This window comes from Macrotis lagotis, chromosome 4 (genome assembly GCF_037893015.1).
Source record: "Macrotis lagotis isolate mMagLag1 chromosome 4, bilby.v1.9.chrom.fasta, whole genome shotgun sequence".
In the NCBI taxonomy this organism is placed as follows: Eukaryota; Metazoa; Chordata; class Mammalia; order Peramelemorphia; family Peramelidae; genus Macrotis; species Macrotis lagotis.
In genome coordinates, this window is record NC_133661.1 from 103,836,613 (window position 1) to 103,861,592 (window position 24,980).

General features: G+C 35.7%; 1 long non-coding RNA gene across 1 annotated transcript in view; it reads left to right on the forward strand.

Annotated features, from left to right (window-relative positions):
- LOC141519980 (uncharacterized) overlaps positions 1 to 24,363 on the forward strand; it is a 58,246-nt gene extending 33,883 nt beyond the window's left edge. Inside the window, exon 3 of the long non-coding RNA XR_012477494.1 lies at positions 24,182 to 24,363. This is a non-coding gene — a long non-coding RNA (uncharacterized LOC141519980). The remainder of the gene's footprint in view (positions 1 to 24,181) is intronic.
- Positions 24,364 to 24,980: the final 617 nt, after the last annotated feature.

Genomic DNA, 24,980 nt, shown 5'->3' on the forward strand with positions numbered 1-24,980 from the left:
AATAAATATGCTGAAAAAATTGAAAAAATTACCTTTTAGGGCAAACAAATGGCCTTGAAAATAGATCTGGGAGAGATAATCTATGTATCATAGGTCTACCAGAAAGCCTAGATGCAAAAAAGAACCTGGGAAACAATATGCAGGAAATTATAAGGGAAAACTGTACAAGTGTACTAGAACAAGATAACAATATAACCATTGAAAGAATCCACAGAATGCCTCCAGAATGAGACCTCAGGATAAAAACTCCAAGGGTTGTTATAACCAAATTCCAGAACTCTCAAATAAAGGAGAGAATAGTACAAGAAGCAAAAAGAAAACAATTCAAATACAAAGGAAGCACAATTAGACTCACACAAGACCTATCATTCTCAATATTAAAGGATAGGAAGACCTGGAAAACCATATATATCAGAAAGCAAAGGACCTGGGATTACAACCCATAATGTACTACCCTGCAAAATTCAGTATATACTGTCAGAGGAAAAGATGGATATTCTATGAAATAGAGGACTTCCAGAATTTACTGAAACAAACACCAGAAGTGAACAGAGAATTCAATTGCCAAATATATGACTCAAGAATTGCATTAAAAAGGTAAATGAAAAGGGAGAGGTAAGCAAAACAAAACAAAAAAATATATTGATCAAGATCATCATATTGTATACCACCCAAAAAACGGGGTATGTAACACTTCTAATTTTTTAGATCTTTACTATTCTTTTTTTAAAATTATTCATTTATTTGTTTGGTTGGTTTTGAATTTTATAATTTCCCCCCTAATCTTACTTCCCCCCCACCCCCCACAGAAGGCCATCTGTTGGTTGTTACATTGTTTTCATGCTATATCTTGATCTAAGTTGAATGTGTTGAAAAAGATATCATGTCTTTAAGAGGAAAAAATGTAAGTGATAGTAAAATTACATAATAAGATTTTTTTAAATTAAAGGTTATTGCCATTGGTCTTTGGTCTTTGTTCAAACTCTGCAATTCTTTCTCTGGATATAGATGGTATTCCTCATCACAGATACAACAGAATTGTCCCTGAATGGTGCACTGATGGAATGAGAAAGTGGATTAAGATTGATCATCAACCCCATGATGCTGTTATGGTATACAGTGTTCTTCTGGTTCTGCTCATCTTGCTCAGCATCAATTCATGCAAATCCTTCCAGGCTTCTCTGAATTTCCATCCTTCTTGGTTTCTAATAGAACAATAGTAGAACTTTACTTCCTTTAGGATAATTAAAGGGTCAAATATAATTGAAAAGAATGGACTTAAAGGATATGGGTATAGTTGGGACTTATCTCTACACTGAAGAGCTCCAAGAGGACATCACTGTGTTTGAGACAAAAAGCCCTGAAAAAGAGCAAGGGTGTTAACTTTAAACTTAAGTGTCTCATTATCCTTTGACTCACATTAATCCTACTGTATTTAGCACCTTGTCTAATGTGGGCATCATAAACTGTGAGATCTGGAGACAATGTCTCTGTAATTTATAATCTTTTGTAAAGTTCTCAAGTGAGACCTTCAAAGCCTCCTAGTACTTAGAGCCCTTTAAGCATCATAAACTGCAAGGACCTGAGTCAGTGCCTCTGTAACTTACATTCATTTACAAAGTTCTCAGGTGAGACCTCCAGAGCCTCCAAGGATTTAGAAATCTTTAAGATTCTTGCAGTTAATTAGATCATGGTTTGACTTAACCATGCTTCACTTACCAAGGGGTTAAGTACTCTGGGGGGGGGGTAAAGTGAGAGAGAAAATAGGCCTTGCTTCACTTAACAAAGGATTAAGTACCCTGACACTGGGTAGGGGAAGCAGAAGGGAGACAGGGTAAAAGGTGAGCGAAAATGGACCTGGGGAGAGAGGCACAAATAGTTCAAGAAATGATATGGCTTTGCATGATACTTTGTCTCCTGAGGAAGATGGTATGCACTTGAAAGATACTTGAAAAGGGGGCAAGGTTAAAAAAGATTATAATTATAATTTGAGGTAATTTGAGACAATGTTACATATCAAGCAACCAAGCAAACAGTTTGATGATACCTTCATAACAATATGAATGATGATACCTAATTAATAGTACAAGAATGATAAATAACACCAAGGGAAGAGGCACAAAGATTTATAATTTTAGAGGGAAAGAAGGTAGAATGTGAATACTTAGTAAATTCTATTCAACAGACTTAACCCAGAGAGGGAATAAAATACATTCCCACTTGGGTATAAAAATCTACCCTAATCTATAGGGAAGGGAAAGATAAGAGAAGCAGGGACTGATAAAAGGAAAGGTGAAGGTATAAATGAAAAAATAACTGAAAGCTAAATTTTTAAAAGAAAGGTAGCAAAATTTTGGGGAGAAAGAATAAGAAAAAAGGAAAGAGAAAAATATAAATGGAGAAATTATGGAGGGAAATACAGAATTAGTAATCTTAACTGTAAATGTAAATGGGATGAATTGCCACATAAAACAGAAGTAGATAGCAGAATGGATTAAAAACCAAATTCTACAATATGTTGTTTTCAACAAACACATTTGAAGCAGAGGAGAAACATACAGAGTAAAGGTAAAAGGTTGGAGCAAAATATATTATGCCTCAGTAGAAGTAAAAAAAAATCTGGGGTAGCAATCCTAATCTCAGAAAAGTAAAAGCAAAAATCAATCTCATTGAAAGAGATAAGGAAGGAAACTACATCTTCTCTGTAATGAAGTTATATCATTACTAAACATGTATGCACCTAGTGGTATAGTAAAACGATTCCTACAGGAAAAGCTGAATGAATTACAAGGAGACAAAGACAGCAGAATTTTAATAATGGGAGACCCCAATCTCTCTCTCTCTCTCTCTCTCTCTCTCTCTCTCTCTCTCTCTCTCAGAACTAAATCTAAGAACAAAATAAAAAATAGGAAGTTAAGAAGGTGAATGAAATCTTAGAAAACTTAGATATGATAAACCACTAGAGAAAACATAATGGGAATAGAAAAGAATATACCTTTTTCTTGGAAGTGCATGGCACCTATACCAAAATTGACCATGTATTGGGGTACAAAACCCTTATAATTAAATTCAGAAAGGCAGAAATAATAAATATACACTAATCAGACCATGATGCAATAACAATTACATGTAATTTGGAAAGATATCATTGGAAAGATAAAGCAAGGGCAGCTACGTGGTGCAGTGGATAGAGCACCAGCCCTGGAGTCAGGAGTACCTGAGTTCAAGTCCATCTTTAGACACATAATTACCTAGCTATGCATGGCCTTGGGCAAGCCACTTAACCCCAATTCCTCGCAAAAACTAAAAAAAAAAAAAGATAAAGCAAGAACTAATTGGAAATTAAATAAATTTTTTCATAAATAATGGATGGATCAAACAGTAAATAACAGAAATAATCAATAATTATATCCAAGAAAATGATAATAATGAGATATCATACCAAAATTTATGTGATGCAGCTAAGGCAGTTTTAAGGTAAACTTTATATCTTTAAATGCCTATATGAATGAAATAGAGAAAGAGTAGATCAATGAATTAGGTATGCAACTAAAAAAAGCTAGAAGAAAGAACAAATTAAAGATCCTGAATTAAATACAAAATTGGAAATTCTGAAAATCAGGGGAAAGTTTAATAAAATCAAAAGAAAGAAACCATTGATCTCATAAACAAAACTAAGAGTTGGTTTTATGAAAAAAGTGAATAAAATAGACAAACCTTTGGTTAATCTGATTTTAAAAAAGAAAGGAGATAACCAAATTGCAAATATCAAAAATGAAAAGGGTGAACTAAACATCAATGAGGAGGAAATTAAAGAGATAATTCTGAGCTATTTGCCAAATTGTGTGCCGATAAATTGGATAACCTGTGTAAAATACTTATAAAAATACAAACTGCCCAGATTAACAGAAGAGGAAATAAATTACTTAAATCACTCCATTTCATAAAAAGAATATGTAAAAACTATCAATAAACTTCTTAAGAAAAACTCTCCAGGTCCAGATGGATTTATAAGTGAATTCTACCAAACATTAAAGGAATAATTAATTCCAGTTCTACATAGACTATTTTTAAAAATAGGAGAAGAAAATTCTGACAGGAAAACCATAACAGACAAAGAAAATTATAGACCAATGTCCCTAATGAATATTAATGCAAAAATCTTAAATAAAATTTTAGTGATGAGACTACAGCAAGTTATTATTAGGATGATATACCATGATTGGGTAGGATCTATACCAGGTTGGCAGGGATGATTCAACATTAGAAAAAACTCAACATAATTAAACATATCAATAGCAAAACCAACAGAAATCATATGATTCTCTCAAAAGATGCTGAAAAAGCCTTTGATAAAATAGAACATCTATTCTTATTAAAAACTCTAGAAAGAATAGGAATAAACTGAGTTTTCCTTAAAATAATAATTAGTATCTATCTAATGATCTTCAAATATTATTATGAAATGATGAAAAACTTTGAGTATTTCCAATAAAATCAGGGGGAAACAAGAATGCCCATTATCACCAATACTATTCAATATAGTATTAGAAATGCTAGCTAGAACAATAAGAGAAGTAAAAGAAATTAAAGGAATGAGAATTGGCAATGAGGGAGCAAAACTTTCACTCTTGGCAGATGATATGATGGGAACCCAAGAAAATCATCTAAAAAACTCCTTGAAGCAATTAACAAATTCAGAAAAGTAGTAGGATATAAATCTAATTCTCTATATCAACAACAAAGCCCAAGAGCAAGAGATAGAGAAATTCCATTTAAAATAACTATAGACAACATTAAATATTTGGGAATCTACCTCCCAAGACATACCCAGAAATTGTATGATCACAATTATAAAGCACTTCTCAAGCCTGGAAGGATTTTCATGAATTGATGCTGAGTGAGATGAGCAGAACCAGAAGAACATTGTACATAATAACAGCAACACAACATTGATGATCAATTGTAAAGGACTTTCTCATTTCAACAGCACAGCAATCAGGGGCAATTTTAGGTTATCTGTGATGGAGAATACCATCTGTATCCAAAGGAAGAAGTGTGGAGTTTAAACAAAGATCAACGACTATTACCTTTAATTTAATGTAATTTTTCTATCTCTTATATTTTACTTTACTTCTATCTCTTATATTTTACTTTACTTTACTTTACTTTTTCTATCTCTTATATTTTACTTTTTTCCTTTAGGATCTGATTTTTCTCTCAACATATTCAATTTTGATCAATGTACAGCATGGAAACAATGTAAAGACTATCTGTGGGGGTGGGGAGAGGGAAGCAAGATTGGGGGGAAATTTGTAAAATTCAATAAAAATAAAAAAATTTAAAAATAATAAAAAACACTTCTCACCCAAATAAAGTCAAATCTAAATAACTGGAAAACTATCAAATGCTCATGGTTAGGTTGAGCTAATATAATAAAAATGACAATTCTACCCAAATTAAATTACTTATTCAGTGTCATACCAATCAAACTACCAAATAACTACTTTACCAAGCTGGAGAAAATAGTAACAAAATTCATCTGAAGCAACAAAAGGGAAATAGCAAAGGAACTGATGAAAAAAATGTACAGGAAGATGGCTTTGCTCTACCAGATGTAAAACTATATGATCAAGTGGCAGTCATCAAAACTACTTGGTACTGGTTAAGAAATACAGTAATGGTGGGTGGCTAGGTAGCGTAGTGGATGAAGCACCAGCCTTGGAGTCAGAAGTACCTGAGTTCAAATCTGGCCTCAGACACTTAATAATTACCTAGCTGTGTGGCCTTGGGCAAGCCACTTAACCCCATTGCCTTGCAAAAAAACAAAACCTAAAAAGAAAAAAGAAAAAAAAAAGAAATAGAGTAATGGATCAGTGGATTAGGATGGGTTCAAAAGAAAACATAGTAAATGACTACAGCAATCTACTGTTTGACAAACCCAAAGACATCAGCTTCTGGGATAAGAACTCACTATTTGACAAAAATTGTTGGGAAAAATGGAAAATAGTATGGCAAAAATTAAGCAGAGATCCACATCTCACACCCTATACCAAAATAAGGTCAAAAATGGGTACAGGATTTAGACAGAAAGAGCTACAACCTAGATAAATTAATAGACAAAGAACTACTCATCTATCAGATCTATAGAAAGGGGATAAATTTATGATCAAAAAAGATTTAGACCATATTATAAACTGCAAAATTAATGATAAAATGAATATTAAATTAAAAAGTTTTGCACTAATAAAATCAATGCTGTCAAAATTAGAAGGAAAGCAGAAAGCTAGGAAATAATCTTCACAACTAGGAGTTCTGATAAAGGTCTCATTTCTAAAATATATAGAGAATTTCATCAAATTTATAAGGTCACAAATCATTCCCCAATTGATAAATGACCATTGGATATGAATATAAGTTTTCAAATGAAGAAATTAAAGCTATATTTAATCATATAAAAATGTTCCAAATCATTATTGATTAGAGAAATGTAAACAGATCCAACCTTTCTGCAGAGCAATATGGAAATATGCCCAAACAGCAGTAAAACTGTTCATACCCTTTGACCCAGCAATTCCAATTCTAGAGATTATTAAAAAAGGGAAAAATCCTACATGTTCCAAAAAATATTCATTCATTTTGTAGTGGTAAAGAATTGGAAATTGAGATGATGCCTATCTATTGGGAAATGGCTAAACAAGTTATGGAACATGAATACTATGGAATATTATTGTTCTGTAAGAAACCATAAATGGTTAGACTCTAGAGAAGCATGGAATGACTTACAGAATCTGATGCTGAACAAAGGGAGTAGAGCCAAGAAAACATTGTATATCTTAGCAACAATATCTCACTAGTATTGTGAGATGAATAACCTTGATGAAAGCAGCTCCTTTCAGCAGTTCAGAGAGCTAGGGAAACTATATTAGAATTGCTATGGACTATATTATCCCCATCCAGAGGAAGAAAAACAAAACAAAACACAAAAAACAAACCTTCAGAATCTGATGAACACTTTGTAAAAATTATCTTTTATGTACCTCTTTCCATTATTCCTAATTCCTCATACCTAAAATAACTAATCTATAAACATGTTTATCAAAACTTTGTATGTACAATGCTAATCTGACTGTTCACCACTTAGGGGAGCAGGGTAGAAAGGGTGGGTGGTAGGAAATTTTGTAACTTAAAAATACATGGGGAAACTAGGTGGCACAGTGGATAGAGCACCAGCCCTGGAGTCAGGAGTAAATGAGTTCAAATTCAGCCTCAGACATTTAATAATTACCTAACTATGTGGCCTTGGGCAAGCCACTTAACCCCATTTGCCTTGCAGAATACCTAATTTTATATATATATATGTATATATATATATATATACATATATATATATATGTATGTATATATATGTATATATATACATGTGCATATGGATGAAAATAAATAAATAAGTCACCTCCTACATGAGACTTTTTCTTGATGGCCCTATTTGCTAGCAATTCTTCAAACTTAAGAATATAGATTAATACCTTGAATAGACCTCATTGTCAAAAAATATCATCAGAAACCATGGATTTTGAATATAAGCATATAGAAAATAATTACCACTATAATTCTGATAATTATTATGCCAGGATTATTTTTACCAGATTTATTTAAACATTTCACCTCTCCTTGAAGAAATTAAGTTTCTTGAGTACAAGGATCATTTAATTTTTTTTCTTTCAATACTCAAAACTTGTCATAGTGTCTAACACAAGGTAGGAATTTAATAACTAACTTTTTTGTTGGTTGATTAAATATTTCAAGAGTAATCATGAGAAAAAGGGGCTTCTATCTGTCCTTTGAAATTAATGGATAGAAGGAGTAGAAAGTTAGATTTTTAAATAGCTATAAGAGAAAACTAATTAATAACTAAAGTGATCTAAATGTGAAATGGTTTATCTATGAATTTAGAGTGTTTTTTTCTCACTAAATGATTTGTTGGGTGGGTTATATGAAGGATTCCTGTCCATATATGATTGAATTCCATTTGAGGTTTTTTGCAACAATTTGATTCTTTGAAGGAAAAAAAAGTAGATTATTAAAGTGACCAAATGAAGAACAAAAATATAGCATCAACCAGGTAATTCATGAAGATGAAAGAGATAAGGACCAGGTATGCATATTAACTAAAGAATGTCTATATTGTCCATGGGCTTCATTCACATTTAGAACCCTTTTTCCTCACAGGATTTAGAACTGGAAGGGACTTTGGATGACATCCAGTGAAGGAGTTTTTAACCTTTTCTTGTGCCATAGACACCTTTGGCAGTTTAATGAAGCCTATGAACTCTTCACATTTCTTAAATCACAAAATAAAATACATAGAATTGCAATGAAAAATATTGAAATAGTTATCAATTTTAAACAAGTTCATGGACCCCAAGTTAGGAATCCCTTACTAGTCTAACCCACTGACTTTACAAATAATTTATCATTGCTTCTTCCTCATTTCCACCCTATTTTGAAATTACCTCTCTCTTCAAACTATTTGTTCTTTTATCATACATTGATCACATATTGTCTTGTATTCATTATTTGTGCCCCTGTCTTATCTTCCCAATTATACTATAAGGTCACTGAGAAAATGGACCATGACTACCCCCAGGAAATCTCACTCACAACTGGCCACATGACCTTGCACATAGGAGCTATTCTCAGGGTAACTTAACAATGAATCCACATTAATCTGTCTTTAGTACAGCCACTCTAATTATGTTGTAAATACCAAGAAACTCAATATATACTTCAAAACCTAGAAGGTCATAGAATAATGTTCATATGAGTGAAAGTTCCCCGAGAAACAGCTAGACAAGTCAACTTCATAACATCAGCTCTAATCACCACAGTCACCAGGGAGAGTTAACAGTGGTACTCAAACAATATGGCCAAGGATTTTCAATGTGTATACCATTTTAAAAATAAAAAAAATAAAGTCTAACAGTAACCAGGAGATAACACTTGCTTGAAGAACTTGGCATCAGTTAGCTCTTCAAGGCAAGCAGCCAATATTTAGGGGTGGCAGATGTTCTGGGCAGTGCCAAAGCAAGTCCCAGATTCATATTTTTCATGTATTTTCCCTTGACTTTTATTGTTGGGGTTGGGGAAGAATTAGGAGGTAAAGAGTGAGAAGAGGGCAGAGGGGAAGAGAAGGGTGACTTAGCTGAAGAATATCATTGCTCATTTAATAGTAACAGAGTATACTATTTCCAGCTTCTTGAGTCAACACTAGTAACTAATACAACATCCTCAAGGTCAACATGAATATATGTGATTTTAAAATAACCGGTTTGTTGGTTTCTTTTTCTATCCAATGGAGACATGCCAAGAAAAAGGATTGGGTCTTCTCCTCTGAGATCAAGATTTATAGGATCAGGTCACATTGTAAATTTCATAAAAAAACTGTTGATCAAAGTTGTTTCTCTTTACAATATATAACATCTCTAGAACAGCAAAGTTTTTCAGAACATGCTGCATATAAAGACCATTCAAACCCTGGCACCCAAACCCTGAACGTTCAGATATAGAGAGACCATCTGGGTAGGGCTTCATCTGTCATACTCAATTTCAAAACTTGCCAAAACCTCCAAAACCCACTGTGCACAGGCCCATAGAGGCTTTCATATTAGTTACAAATAACCTAGTTTTCATAGCCAGGTACTACTAGGAATGAACATCAGGGTAAGTCAGCTATTCCTCTAGTTTTCTTCTCTTCTATGAACCATTTCCAGACTCTTACAATGTCCCTTTCTTTCCTTGATAGAAAGAGACAAGCATCTATCAGAAAGATAGTAAGTCACAAATCAGAATGGGAAAAATGGGATGTTTTATTTCCAGCCTTCTCTGGTCCAACTTCTGCAAAAATGAAGATTCGGATAATCCAAAGTTTGAACTGTGGTTGGCCATAGTCACATCTGATGTGAGAGTGAGGTAGCAGGGTGGAGGAAATGTTTGGTGAAATCAATAAAATATGGTCATTGGAGAAAAGGAATGGAAATGTACCTTAGGAAACCTCAAGCTTTCTTTATTTCTAAAGCATTAATCACTGATGGGGTAGAGTCCCTGCCTTGGAATGGTGATGTGGAGGCTCTCCTAGACTGTCATACCTTAGCTAAGGCTCTCCTCATAACTTTCCACAACTCCCTGTTCAGATAGCATCACTTTTTAAAAAGACTTTTACCCCATAGCATTCCTCTGCCAAAGAAGGAGAAAGGGAATAGGTGGGTTGGGGAAAACATGAGTAACTTAAAAGGCAAGATTTCTAGCTCTCTAAAGAGGCAAAAAAGAGAGATGTCAAGATCTTTGAGGTAAGAGCAAAGGCCTGAATAGGAGGAGAAGAACCATGGAGGAAAGGGAGAAGAAAGGCTAGAGACACTGAGTAAGAGAGGGATAGAAGAAAGAAGCTACAAAGAGATGATACTGAAGAAGTAGAGAGAAGAAATCTTACAAAGCAAGGTATTACTGTGAGCACATAATTCAGTTTCCCAAGGGGGATGTTGCCCATGGGGCTGGTTGGTAAAAGCAGAGTCAGAAGGGGGTATGTCCCTGGTACAGCAAGGGAGGCAGCCACTCTAAAAAGTATCAGCCCAGCTCAGTGTCCAAGCATTTCTTTGAAAGGACTAAGCTAAATATTCACAATTTGCTCACAAAATCTCCCGTGATTGAGTTCCAAATCAAGAAGTCTAGTTTAATGAAGACAACCACCCTAATATTTCAGATAATTCCTACTTCTGAAGGCTCATTAGCTCAAATCAGCCTCCTCATTCTCAACTCCTGAGATGACACCAGAGGGCTCTGTAAGTACATTTCCACAAACTCAGAGCACCAGCTGCTATATCTCCCAGGAGGGTGTTTAGAAACATGCCCCTCTAAGAGGGTAGGCTCTCGGGGAGCAAATCACCAGGAAGGGTTTTCCAATATGAAAGTCAAGTCAATCTCAATGAATTCTATTACAGGCACTTACAAAGGTTGAAAAGTAGATTAATAAAGACATTATTTATAAGAATAGTAGCTTATATTTCGATAATACTTTAAGGCATGCTAAGTACTTCATTTCATTTGATCCTTCCAACAAGCTTAGTAGAAAAGAAATTGTCATTCCTTTTTATAAATGAAAAATGTTTCCTCAACTCTAAAAACAGTGGTGTGAACTAAATGATTTCTAAAGACTTAGTAACACTAAATTTCTGATCTTATGATATGCTCAGAATCACATAACTAGTTAAGTATCTGAGACAGGATTTGAACCAAAGTCTAAGTCCACAATCCTATGCCACACTGCCTCATAACAATTTTCACCTTTAGATTTGTATAACCTGTTGAAAATTTTTAAAAAGGCCTTTCCAATCCATTTTCTCATCTTCTCTTCACAATTAATTGGTAAGATGGGCAAGGATTGTTCATCCATTCTACAAATTTCTTTACAAAGAAACTGAAGTCCCACACAGAGAACCTATCTGCCCAATGTCACACGTTTCAGAAAAACAGAATCAAGAAAACCTCTGTATTCTTTCCAAAGCAATGTGTTTAGCCCACATAACTAATTTAAATAAACTTCATTACATATTTATGAATACATATATAATCTTATTTGATGAGACCAATTCATTATACATTATTTTGCTTATGATTAAAGATATTCTTTAGTCCTTTTACACTGCCCACCCACTTTTCCCTACTGTCTCAGGAAATAGTAGTTCCTGTTTGCTGTTTCCAAAATTCCATCTCAACCATAATTGATCCATCAATTATCTTTTCTTGCTCATGAATCTTCAGTCTATCCTCTCTATTTCCCTTCAACCTTCAAACTTACTCAAGTCCCCTCAATCTTAAAATATATGTATAGATATGTATATATATATATATCCCTTCAAGCTATAGTCTTCTCTTTCTTTCCTTTTTATTGTAAAACTAGAAAATATGGTTAATATTCACTCAATAACCATTTATTCTTCAATTCTCTAAAATTCAGCTCTAAACTATACTCCTCAACTGAAATTGCTCTGATTGTTGTATTGTTCAGTTGTTCAGTTGTGTCTGACTTCACAATCCTATGAACCATAATGGGGTTTTCTTGCCATTTCTTTGTCAGCAAAGATAACTAATAGAGCTCCTCACTATCAAATCCAATGGTTTTTAATTGTCTGTCATTATCCTCTTTAATCTCATTGTTGGGTTTTTTTTTACATACAGTCGACCACCCCCTCCTTGATTCCTTCATCTCTTTTTGACTTGCATGACACTTAATAGATGATTGTTTACTCAGTGCAACCTCTGAAGCTGAGATGCAACAAAGTATGGATCAATTCTCTGTTGCTAATGCTCATTTTGGACTAACAATTAACACCAAGAAAACATAGGTGCTCCATCAGCCAGCACCACATCATTCATATGTGGAATCATCAATTACAGCAAATAGAGAAGTTATGAGTACTGTGGACAAGTTCACTTACCTTGGCAGTGTCCTTTCCAAGGAGGTACACATTAACAATGAGTTGGATGCTCTCATTGCCAGAGCTAGCTCAGCCAGCACTTGGCAGGCTCTGAAAGAAAGTGTGGAAGAGAAGAGGTATTAGACGGACTACCATACTGAAGGTCCAAAGAGCCATTGTGCTGACCTCATTGTGAAACCTGGACAGTCTACCAACACCATGGCAAGAAACTGAATTGCTTCCATTTCAATTGTCTTAGAAAGATTCTGAAGATCTTGGCAAAGAATTGGAAATTGAGGAGAAGCCCATCAATTGGGAAATGGCTAAACAAGTTATGGTACATGAATCCTATGGAATATCATTATTCTATAAGAAACTATAAATGATCAGACTCTAGAGAAGAGTGACTTACAGGATCTAATGCTGAGCAAAGGGAGAAGAAGCAAGAGAGCAATGTACATATCAACAACAATATTGTGTGATATTGATGGAAGCAGTTCCTCTCAACAATCCAAAGAGCTAGGACAATTGTATTTGACTGGCTATAGACTATGTTATCCCCAACCAGAGGAAGAAAAACAAAACAAAACATACTGAAAAAAATCCTTTGGAATCTCATGAACACTTGATAAAAATTATCTCTTTCCCTTAATTCTAATTCCTCATGCCAAAAATTACTAATCTGCAAACATGTTTGACAAAATATATATGTAAAATGCTAACCTGACTGTCCCCTTCTGAAGGGAAGGGAGTGGGAAGGGAGGGTGGAGGGAAATTTTGTAACTTGGAAATATGAATGTACATATGGATGAAAATAAATAATTTTTTTTAAAAAAAGAAAGATTCTGAAGATCATCTGGCAGGAGAAGAACTACCAGACACTGAGCTCCTTTCTTGAGCTAAATTGCCTGGGTATTCCAACATTACTACAGAGAAAACCACAATAGACTGGACACTTGTTAGAATACTACATGTACATTTGCCAAAAAAAACTATTTTATGGAGAACTCACAGGGCAATAACTCATAAGGGAGTCTGTTACGGACTGTTGTGTGTGGGAGTGCTGTGAACCTTCATCACCTGGTGTCCTTGAGCACCAGAGCCTTATTTTACTAAGTGCCATGGGAGTGGGAGTAGACCAGGGACTGAGGAGGATATTTAAGCACTTGTATTTTGGTAAATAAATGGAGACCTTAGTGTACAAAGGGAGAACTTGTCTTCCTTGTCTCCCACCTCTTCAATGCTCACCTGGGGAAAGTTAAGGGAGTGCAGAAAGAGACTCAACAGGAGTCAGAATAAGCAACACCCAGACACCCTGAAGGTCTCATTGAAGAACTTTAGAATTGATTGTACAGCATGGGAGACACTGGCACAAGACCACCCAGCATGGTGTGCCCTCATCATCATTGAGGAGGCTGCACTCTATGAGGAAGGCAGAATTGATACAGCTCAAAGAAAACATGACATATGTAAGTTTAGAATATCCACCTGAGGTGTTCACATGGACTATTTGTGCCCAACCTGTGATAGAGCATTTCGAGCTCAAATTGGTCTGATCAGCCACAGTTGGACACACTGTAATTTGTCTCAAATATAGTGATGTTGGGGCAGCTAGGTAGTGCAGTGTGGATAGAGCACTGGCCCTGGAGGACCTGAGTTCAAATCCAGCCTCAGACATTTAATAATTGTCTAGCTGTGTAACTCTGGCAAGTCACTCAACCCTATTGCCTTAAATAAAAAAAATTAAAATATAGTGATATCATTTTGGTCTTCTTTGATAAGGAAAGACAAGAACCAACCAACCATGCATGGTTGCACACTCTAGACTCTTCTCCTTATCTTGACAATTTTTTCCAAGAGCCAATCATGCTGCCCCTTAAACATGGCCTTACAAATATAGGAATCTGTTTTATTTTACAATTTATATTTTTACAAGGCTTTGGTTTCCATTTTTCCAATGGGAGAGGAAGAAGGAAGGAGAGAAAGTAAATATTCTTCCTTTGATAAAAAATAATAAATTAAATTGGGGTGGGAGGAGAGATAGGGCCATCTATCCAAAGTCTTACCTTAGCTCCCCTTCTTTTCTTTGTCTACACTTTCTTCCTTGAATGATCTTATGTATATAATTTTGTGAATTATCTCCAAATCTGAATCTTAAGAGATATGGAAGTTAAGTGATTTGCCCAAGATTTGCTGTTAGTTAGCATCAAAGACTGAATTTGGACCTAAGATCTCTGACTAGAGAGCTAGTACCCATTTTACTATACCACATTGCCTCTTTCTAATATATCACAGTTAGGGTAACAGAATCATGGATTTAGGTCTAATAGGATCCTCAGAAACCATCAGGTTCAGTCTCCTTATTTTACTGATGAGGAACTAAGACCCAGAAATAAATGACTCATCTATGGTCACTGAAGAGGGAATATTTGAACCTGGGTCCTCTCTCCCTAAAGTCAGGGTTCTTTTCACTGTACAATACAACCTCAATACTATTTCACCCAGCTTCCATTAAATGATAAGCTCCTTGAGGGAAAGAACTACACTATTTTTTTTAATCTTTGTATCACTATAACCTAGTGTACTCAAAGAGTACAGTGTCTTGAACATAAACATACACAATAAATGTTTATTTAATCTAATTTCTATTCTTTTTGAATAGCCATGTTTTCATGTGGAAAAAAAGCAGCTCTGGGAAAACATTTACCTTTACTGAAATGCTGTTTTCTACTTTGCAGAGTACTATTACAAACACACTTTCATTCTAGTTTCACTATAGCTATCTGAGGAAAGAGAAATGGGCCTAATTGCTCCCTTTCAGAGGATAATCACAATCATATTGCAAGTGAATGGCAGATACCAAACCCTTCAGAGGATAATCACGATCATATTGCAAGTGAATGGCAGATACCAAACCCAGAATAATCTCCATAAACTACTAGAGCTAAGAAATACCTTAGATTATATGCCCCATCCTCATCACTTTACAGATGAGTAAACACAGACCCCAAAAAAGTTAAGTGATTTTTCTTATTGCACATGGTCAGCTATTGCCAAAGTTTGGATTCCACCCCAAATATAACAACTCCTAATCTAGTACTTCTAACTCTATAGTCAGTGTTTAATGCACTCGAGAGAATGTGAGCAAGGTCCAGGTTTGCAATACCATTTGCTCCCTCCCAATTGCTAGCTCTTAAATATCGTGATCTGGGCAAGGATGCAAAAGAGAGTCAGCTATGGTATTTGGGGAAGATGGAGAGTTAAAAAGCCTGACTAGAAATTTCAGGTGGTTGATTCCTATCTGAGTGACTTTCAACATTTTTTTCTCTTTAGCCCTCATTTCCATGCTTTGATAAAATGAGAGAATTGGATTAGATAGGGGATTCTTAATTTGAACGTCATCAGTCTCCCCACACACACACACACATTTCCCTCACCCCAGTGGATATGTAGAAGTATTTTAAGGCATCTGTTAGCTTGAATATGAAAATAAATCACATCTTTATTTCAATATAATTGGTTTCCATTGAAATTTTATGCTTTATTTTATGCAGTTAAACACATTATTCTGAGAATGAATTCCAGAATTTTTTTAAAAGCTGGGAGAATTTATTTTTCATCCTATACAGTTTTCATTTATGATTTCTTGAAATAGAACTCTTAAAAGACAGGCTTTAAAAAAGTGCAATGCGTTTCAAATAGAACTACTTGACTAGCCTTAAAACCAGGGCAATAAAAGGCACCTGCCCAAGCCGAGGTTGGCTCATTGTTTAGGTTTGATGATTTGGTTTGCTGGTTGTCCTTTTGTAAAGAGACCTAAATGACATCACTATGTTGGAGTCAAGGTACAGTGTGTCCAACTATGGCTGATCAGACCAATATAAATACTCTACCACAGGTAGGGTACAGAGAGTTCATGTGAACATTTGGAGTAAATTTGTGCATCTCACATTTCTTTTGAGTAATTACAATTCTGCTTCACCCAAACAGTATAGTGCCTTCTTTGATTTGGGAGAAAAGACCTCAGTGTCCAGTACCTTATCTTGCCAAGTAATCTTCAGAATCTTCCAAAAACAATTCAAATAGAAGTGATTCAGTTTCCTGGATGTTGCTAGTAGACTGTCCAGGTTTCACATGCATACAACAAACGAAGTCAGCACAATGACTCTGTAGACCTTTAGTTTTTGTAGGTAGTCTAAAACCTCTTCTCTCCTACACTTCCCTTTGGAGTCTCTCAAACATTGAGCTAGAATGAGTGTAAAGAACAATTGTTTTCTGCCTTGGCCAGAAACTTTGAAGGTCTTCCCCTCCCAGATTGATATTTTTGGTGATGGTAAATTAGGATATCTTTTGTCTCAATTCTTACCTAGTCCTTAATCTGCAAATGGGCATTGTCTCAGACGAACTGAGACCTGGTAAAGTCCTTAATTTGGAAAGGTCAAGGTCACTCACTGTATCCTGGGCCAAAAAATATTGTCATGCCACTTAATCTCAATGACTGGAGTAGTAAAGCTAAATTCATTTCCACAGCTCTGCCTCAATCACTTAAATTCAATTCATAATCAAGTCAAGACATCACTTCCAAAATGACATTGGACCTCTCTAAGATCAAAGGACAAATAACATCAACAAAGGGATCTATGACACAAGAAAGAGTTAAGAGTACATGGATTACATGACCTTAAAGGTCTCTTCAGCTGTAAGTGCTGTCATTCCACCATGCACAGAAAGTCAATGAGACCTATTTCAGAATCACAATAAGTCTCCTTCCAAGAATTCCTCTCATGCTCAGTTGCATTCCAGTCAGATAAAAGGTATCCAAATGTCTATTTCCCTAACTCAGAATAGCCCCCCCAAAAGAAAAATCATTTTAAGAGGAAATGACTGTTTAATAAAGCATAGCTTCATGAAACCAAGCAGTTCTCCCAGTAGGAATACACAAGGTCCCCCAAATAAACCCCTTGAACCAGTTAATTTTCTGCCTCATTCTCTAAATGATTTTGTTTTCCCTTCTCTTTCACTAAACTTAGACACCAAGCTTTCCAACAAAGAGCTCTGAAGCTTCACCACTTCCCTTCTTTATCCCATTGGTTGAAGGAAACCAATAGATATAAAGGAATTGATTGTGAAAAGAATACATGACCAGGTCTTAGGGCACCTACTTGTGGAGTCCCTGTTCTGGACTCTTATGTTGAGTCCCTTTCCTGGACTCATGTTGAGTCCCAGTTCTGGACTCCCTCAATCTTCCCCAGGCAAGTGTTGGAGGGGCGAGAGCCAAGAAAGACAAAGGAGACAGGTACTCCATCAAGATCTCCAAGTGCTCCATTTATTTATCAAAACACCAGTGTTTAAATACCTTTCCAGTCTCTAATCCACTCCCATTCCCCTGGAATCTAATAAGATAAGACTCTGGTGTTCAAGAACACCAGGTAAAGATAATTCACAATGCTCCTATACACAATGGTTCCCAACACTTGCTAATTCTGCCAGGATGACTGTATGACTCTGGACAAGTCATTTCACAACTTTCAGGCTTGAGTTTCTCTATTTGTGCAAATGAACTAATGAGATTCTTCCTATTTTCTTCTGAAAGATATGAGCATTTAAGAGGGAAATGTGTGAAAGCACTTAGAAAATCACAAAGTATTTCACAAAAAGATTTTTATGATCCTTAAGAGCCAACTTCCCAAAGCCTAGTAGGAGAGAGACCATTGGAACCAACACTTTGTTATATTCAAATGGATAAAGGGTTCTATAGATGCATTTGAATTTTCTTGAGTGTTATGAGTTGAGATAGAATTGGGATCAGTCAGATCCTGAGTTTGAATCTCATGCCACTCCTTCTTCCTTAAATGATTGACTTAAAAATGCTTCTTGACTCACACTCTCTTCCTCATCAACTACCTCACAGCTCACACCAGAGACTATGATCTAAAGGAATTTCTTTCCCTGGGGCCCACTGACTGGGGATTTTCTGAACATTATCTCAGGAAAGCCTTCCCAGAACTCTCCTCTTGGACCAGTTTTTCAAAGGTCAGTTAGGTGACACAGTGGAGTCAGGAGGACAGGGGTTTGCATCCAGTCTCAGACTCTTGCCATTTACTAGCTGTGTAACCTTGGGTAAGTCACTTCCCCTGATTGCCTAGCATCCAGGGACATCTCCAGTCATTCTGATTTATATTTGACCACTGGACCCAGATGACTCTGGAGGAGAAAGTGAGGCTGGTGACCTAGAACACTACTGCCTCACTCAGATCCAATTCATGTGCTCATCATGGCATCATCTCCCTGACATCATGGTCTTTTTAAGAATGAAGGACAAACAATAACAACTCTCACAACTACACAGCCCCATTCAAGTTCTGGAACAATAAGCTGTGATCAAACTATCTCCACCATTGTTCCTAAATAGGTTTGCCTTCAGGTTTGCCTAATTAGGTTTTCTTTCTGGTCCCACTCACTAGCTTTCGAAGGTCTACATAAAAGTATATCTAGCCACCATTTTCATATGTGCAATCTTCCTCATTAAACATCAACTCCTTGAGAACATAGTCTGTTTTTGCCTCTGGATCAGTGGCCAACCCTGGGTTGTTATTGGTCACTCATTGTAGTCATGTCTGATTCTTCATGACCGCATTTAGGATTTTCTTTGCAAAGATTCTAGAGTGGTTTCTGAAGTTTGGGAGTAAATTAATTCCCCCCATTAATTGCATAGATGAAACTGCCTGAATTTTTAAAATGATGAGTAAGTTCAAGAAAAATCCACTTGAGTTGCTGCCTACATATCCTTCCTCTGAGCCCCTTGAAGTCTGCTTTCCTGAAATCTATAGTACATTTCAGACTACGCTGCCCAATTTTTCTCTCCTCCTATCAAAAAGTTTAGAAAGGAAACAATTACTCCTCTCACCCTACTCCATCCCAGGTTTCCATCAAGTCCATCCCAGTAACCAGTCCCTCCCTCTTGGGAGAACACTCTTTCCTTCTTGCTCACTTTGCAGATGAGGAAACTGAAGCAAACATGATTAAGTGATTTGCCCAGGGTCATACAGCTAGTAAGTGCCTGAGGTCAGATTTGAACTCAGGTCTTACTGACTCCAGGCCTGATGCTCTATCCACTATACCATCTAGTTGTCCAGCTAGCATCACTATGTCTTAGAGGAAGACTAGAAGGATCAAACATGTTCAAATCATGTCCTATAACCACAAAATCACTCAATTTTAAAATTGAGAAGAAACTCAGTAGACATCTAGTCTTACCTGGATATAGGAAATAATTCTTTCTACAACAAAAGTTAAGTGTCCATCTTTCTTTCACTTGAAGACATGCAGTGGAAGGAAATTCACTCCCCTTCAAAACAATTTATTGTATTTTGGGGGACTCTAATCCCTCCTCCTATGACATTATTCCAGAAATTTAAAGAGTATTATTATGCCCCTACCTGAACTTATCTCCTCCCCATATTAAACATCCATAGCTACTTCAACCAATCCACATATGGTATGAACTGAAGACCCTTCAACATCTTAGCTATTTTCCCTGATCTTTCTCAACCTTATCAATGACTTTTATAAAATATGGTGCTCAAAACTAGACATAGTATTCTAGATCTATTCTGTCTAGGACAGAATTCAGAAGGACTATTACCTACCTATTTCCTGAAGCTATGTTTCTTTAATGTACTCAATACTGCATTATTTTTTTCTGGTTATCATTAACATATATTTAAACCTGCAAAGTCACAAGATCTTTTTTTTTCAGGTTAACTGCTGCCTAGTCATGCTTTCCCCATTTTGTGAAGTTAATTCCCTTAAACCCAAATACCATACTTCATATTTCTCTCAATTAAAGCTCAAACTTATTAAATTCAACCAATTTTGGGATCCTGACTCTGCTATTCAATGTGTTGGGTAGTGCTCACAGATTCATGGAAGTTGTAAATATAATGAACATGCTATCCATGACTTTATTCATGTAATCCATACAAATGCTAAGCAATACAAGATCCAGCAAAAAATCCCTCAGGAACTCTACTATATGTTTTCAAAACTAATATGGAACTATTAATGACCACTCTGAGTCTAGCCATGCAATTGTCTCTGAATCTATCTACTTATACTATAGTTTAGCCCTATTAGTCCATATAATTTAGCTCCATCTTTTCCACAAGAATAGCATGTTATTTTATTGCTTTTCCAAAATTTGGGGAAACTGGGTAAAAGGGGAAAAAAAAACCAATGAAAGTTTCAAAGAAGAGATAATGAAACAAATCTCCATAGCATAAAGGTGAGAAACTATATTGTCACATATACTGTCAGACATCATTCTTTTTTTTTTTAAGTTTTTTGCAAGGCAATGAGGTTAAGTGGCTTGCCCAAGGCCACACAGCTAGGTACTTATTAAGTGTCTGGGGTCAGATTTGAACTCAGATACTCCTGACTCCAGGGCCAGTGCTCTATCCACTGCGCCACCTAGCCACCCCCAGACATCATTCTAAATAGGAAGTTTTTGTTTAACTGGTTTTTTTTTGCCATGAGAGTATACAAACAAAAATATTGATAATATGGATGTCATTTTTTAAATCACTAAAAAAATAAATTCTAAGTAAATCATGTCTATAGCATTCTACTGGTCTACTAGTTTAGCAGTAGATAGAGCATCGGCACTGTAATCAAGAGGATTTGGGTTCAAATCCAGTGTCATACACTTAACACTTTCTAGCTGTGTTACCTTCTGGTCATCTCCAGTCCTACTGGTCCATAACTGACCACTTGATGCAGATGGCTCTGGAGAAAAAGGTGAGGCTGGTGACTTTGCCCAACACCTCCATTCAAATCCAATTCATGTGCATGCCATAGCATTACCTCCCCAATGGTTTTCTTCAAGAATGAAGGACAAACAACTGATTTGGCTGTTACTTTCCCCTCCCCCCCAAAAAGGAAATAAAGTAGATATGGCATAATCTGCTCTTAATGAAGACATGTTTCCTCATTCTGGTTATTAATTCCTATCTACATTGGTAAATCAACATTCACAAATCATCTTATTCATGATATAGCCCCACATTTTCTCAGAAATCAAAGTCAAGTTCACCAAACTACAGTTTACAGATTCCACTGTCTTCCCTTTGTAAAACAAACAAACAAACAAAAAAGTAAAAACCAGATATATACTCTTCTTTAGACCTGGAGTAAAACTTCTGTGTCCCATGATCTTTGAAATATCATTGATGAGAACTTTGAAATACTGATGATTTAGAAGCATCATTTCAGTACTCATTCTTTCATTATTTGAGGATGTAGTTCATCTGGGTCAGATAAATGGAACTCATTAATGATAGCTAAGAACTCTCCCCTGCAACTAATATATGTAATGGAGGTTTGGTGCATACCAGATCATCTAAAATGACCCCAGTCATAAATAAGATACAGGATATGAGCTGCTAGGAAATGTCTACCATGTACTGGGAGTAGCCTTTTTTTCCACTGTTTGTGTAGTTAAAATAGTTTGAACCTCTAAAATAATAAAGGAGTTCAAGAAAATCCACCTGAATTAATTACTCAGTCTATAGTACCCTACATATTCTTCCTCTGAGTCCCTTGAAATATGCTCTCCTGAAATCTAAGGTACATTTCAGGAAGACCCAACTTTTCTCTCCTCTTATCCAAAGGTTAGAAAGTAGGGGGTTGCTCCTCTCATCCCTCTACCCAGGTTTCCAGCATCTCCATTCCAGAACCAGCTCCTACTTATTGGGGAGAATCAAATCAGGAATAAAATCTCCCCTACTTGTTTCTACCATCTTGTAAAAGACAAAATTATCATTAAGGCAAGTCTAGAAGTTATCAGCTACTCTGTTTTTGACAGAGAGGGAATGCCAGCAGATATCTGGATAATTTAAGTCCCTAAATATTATAATATCATATTGGTCCAGTTGATCTCTTCACCCAATCTTTTCACCTACTTCACATTTTTGTTCAGGGGGCTTTGGTATACTACAGTGATAAAAATTAGTTCTATTTTTACTTCTATGCGACTTTACCCAAATATTCTACAGCATGGTTTCTGCATTTCCTCATAAGTGTATAATGTCACCTCTCCCCTTTTACTAAATAAATTGTATTCATTTAGAGTTGTGAATTCTTTCCCTTTGACTTAGGAGGTCAAATGTGCTTTCAGCAATTGGGTCCTCTGGTTATTTGTGCTTGTTGCCTAAACTTTGGACATTTGTAAACAGATATTAGAAGAAATAGGTTTTCCTAATTGTCTTTCTTAGATTTTATTTCCTGAGAATTTCTGTGTGCTTATGAGTATATGCACACACACATATGTATGTATAATTTATGTATATTATAATATTACATTATAAAATAATATCTATTGCAATAGCATTTTTCTCTATAGTATCTGGTTTGAATATACTCGAGTTTTCTCCCTTTTGTATCCCTTTTAAAGTGTTGATTATTGCTGTTGTTTAGGGTCCTCCAGGTAGACTACTGAACCTGGAGACAATGAAACCTAAATTAAAATTTTTACTCATTAATTGTATGATCTTGGGCAAGTAACTTGACTTTTGTTTCCTCAATTTCATCAATTGTGAAATGGGGATAGTAGTAACACATGTCCCCAAGGGTTGTTATGAGAATCAAATGAGATTTGTAAAGCATTCAGCACAGTTCCTGCTACATGGTAGATGCCATTTATCATCACCATTAATATTTAAATTAAAATTGTAAGACATCAGGAAAATACATTTTTGCTAGTTTTTGTTAGGTTCATTCAACCATATCCCATTCTCATACATAATCTTATTAATTTTCACCTCTCAAATCACTGTTTTCCTTCAGCATGCCTTGTATTCAGTGATGAAAACACCACTGGTGTCTCTCTTGTCTTTCATTTCTCATCCAAGATTTCATAATCTCTTTCAACATCATTTTTGGACAAATGAATTATTAGAACAAGGGAAGTGTTCACTAATACATTGGATTCATGCCCCAGACAAGAAATATCTCTCTAGTTTTTATCAGATCAACAAATTATGAGCTCCTTAAGGGCAGCACAGTGATTGGACTATATGAAGTTAAAAGATTGATTGATTGATTGACTAAAAATAGATACCTCAGTTATCCTTGGCAAGGGATCACCACCCACCAGGTACTTGTCTCTTCTTTTTCTGACCCTATTGGATAATCTCCCACCTCACAGTACTCCTTTATTCACAAACCTCATTTCTTAAAGAACATACAGATATTTCTTCATCAGATCTTTACCCTTTACCCTTCCTCTATTTCTTTGCATGGTGTTCAAGAATGGCTCTCCCCTTCCTCCTCTGGGTTATATTCTTCAACTCCCCCCCACTCAACCACCACCACCACCACACCCCCCGACAAAACAAAATTTTCCTCTGAATCACAGGTCTGTGCCAGAGCCAGCTTTAACTGACTCAAGAACTGGTTGCCACATTTTCAGTGTGAGCATTATACACCTTTGGAAATCAGCAACTGCTACAGATAAAGAGCTTGATTTATTATTTTGTGGATTGTCTAGACTTAAGAACATGATAGATACAATTTTAATAATTCAGATTAAACTTAAAAGTATGTTATTTGTACATTGATTTAGGAGACTGATTGTTAAACATTTACCAATTCACCCCCACCTCTGATTCTTGAGGTCCCTTTTCATCCTTGTTTACCTTTTTTTTTTTAAGGAAAATTCAACCCTGAAAACTGGAATATGAAGAGAGGTTCCTCAAACTCCTCACTTTCTCTTCTATGAGGTAGATGAACCTGTACTTTATGTTTGCTGCAATCACTCTACCTGCAACCACTCCACAGACATTGTACATTGAGTGTAAATTACTGCAAATTCTCCCAGATCTCCATTCTTAATTAAAATATGTATCATATCAGTATATCTTCATGCTTTCCTCCTTTTACTTTTACAAGACGCTCGTCTCTTATTATCTCATTGGTTGTATAACTTTTATTCCATTTGTAAGTCTACTCTTAATCAGTATGGTTTGAAGGATATGGACACATTAAACCAAGTTCTTGACTTGTCCAGTTTGTTCCTACAAGACAAAGCTGGGAGATATATTTGCAAGTTTCAAAGAAGATTCAGAAACACACTAGTTAAAAGTTATCCAAAAATGACATGGCTACCTGGGTAATGTGCTGTCCCTAGAAAGCTAAGCAAATTTAAAATTGGCAGGCTATATCCACATAGGTGATCATTACCACAATCAAAGAACTAGGAATAACTCAGAATTGCTGGAGTTGCTAACACTGTTACTGTAAGTCCCAACTGATGTGCCTCCCACTGAATTTTACTAGTAGTTTCAAATTAACTTTTAGCAAAGATATTCTTTAAAGTGTAAGAACAATTGATATAAAATATTTCTCCCCTAATTACATATAGATTTCTGGGGAAAAGGTAGAATAATGATAATGAACAACAGTGATAATGTTAACAAAGGATTAGTTAGTGTAAAGGACATATACAACCAA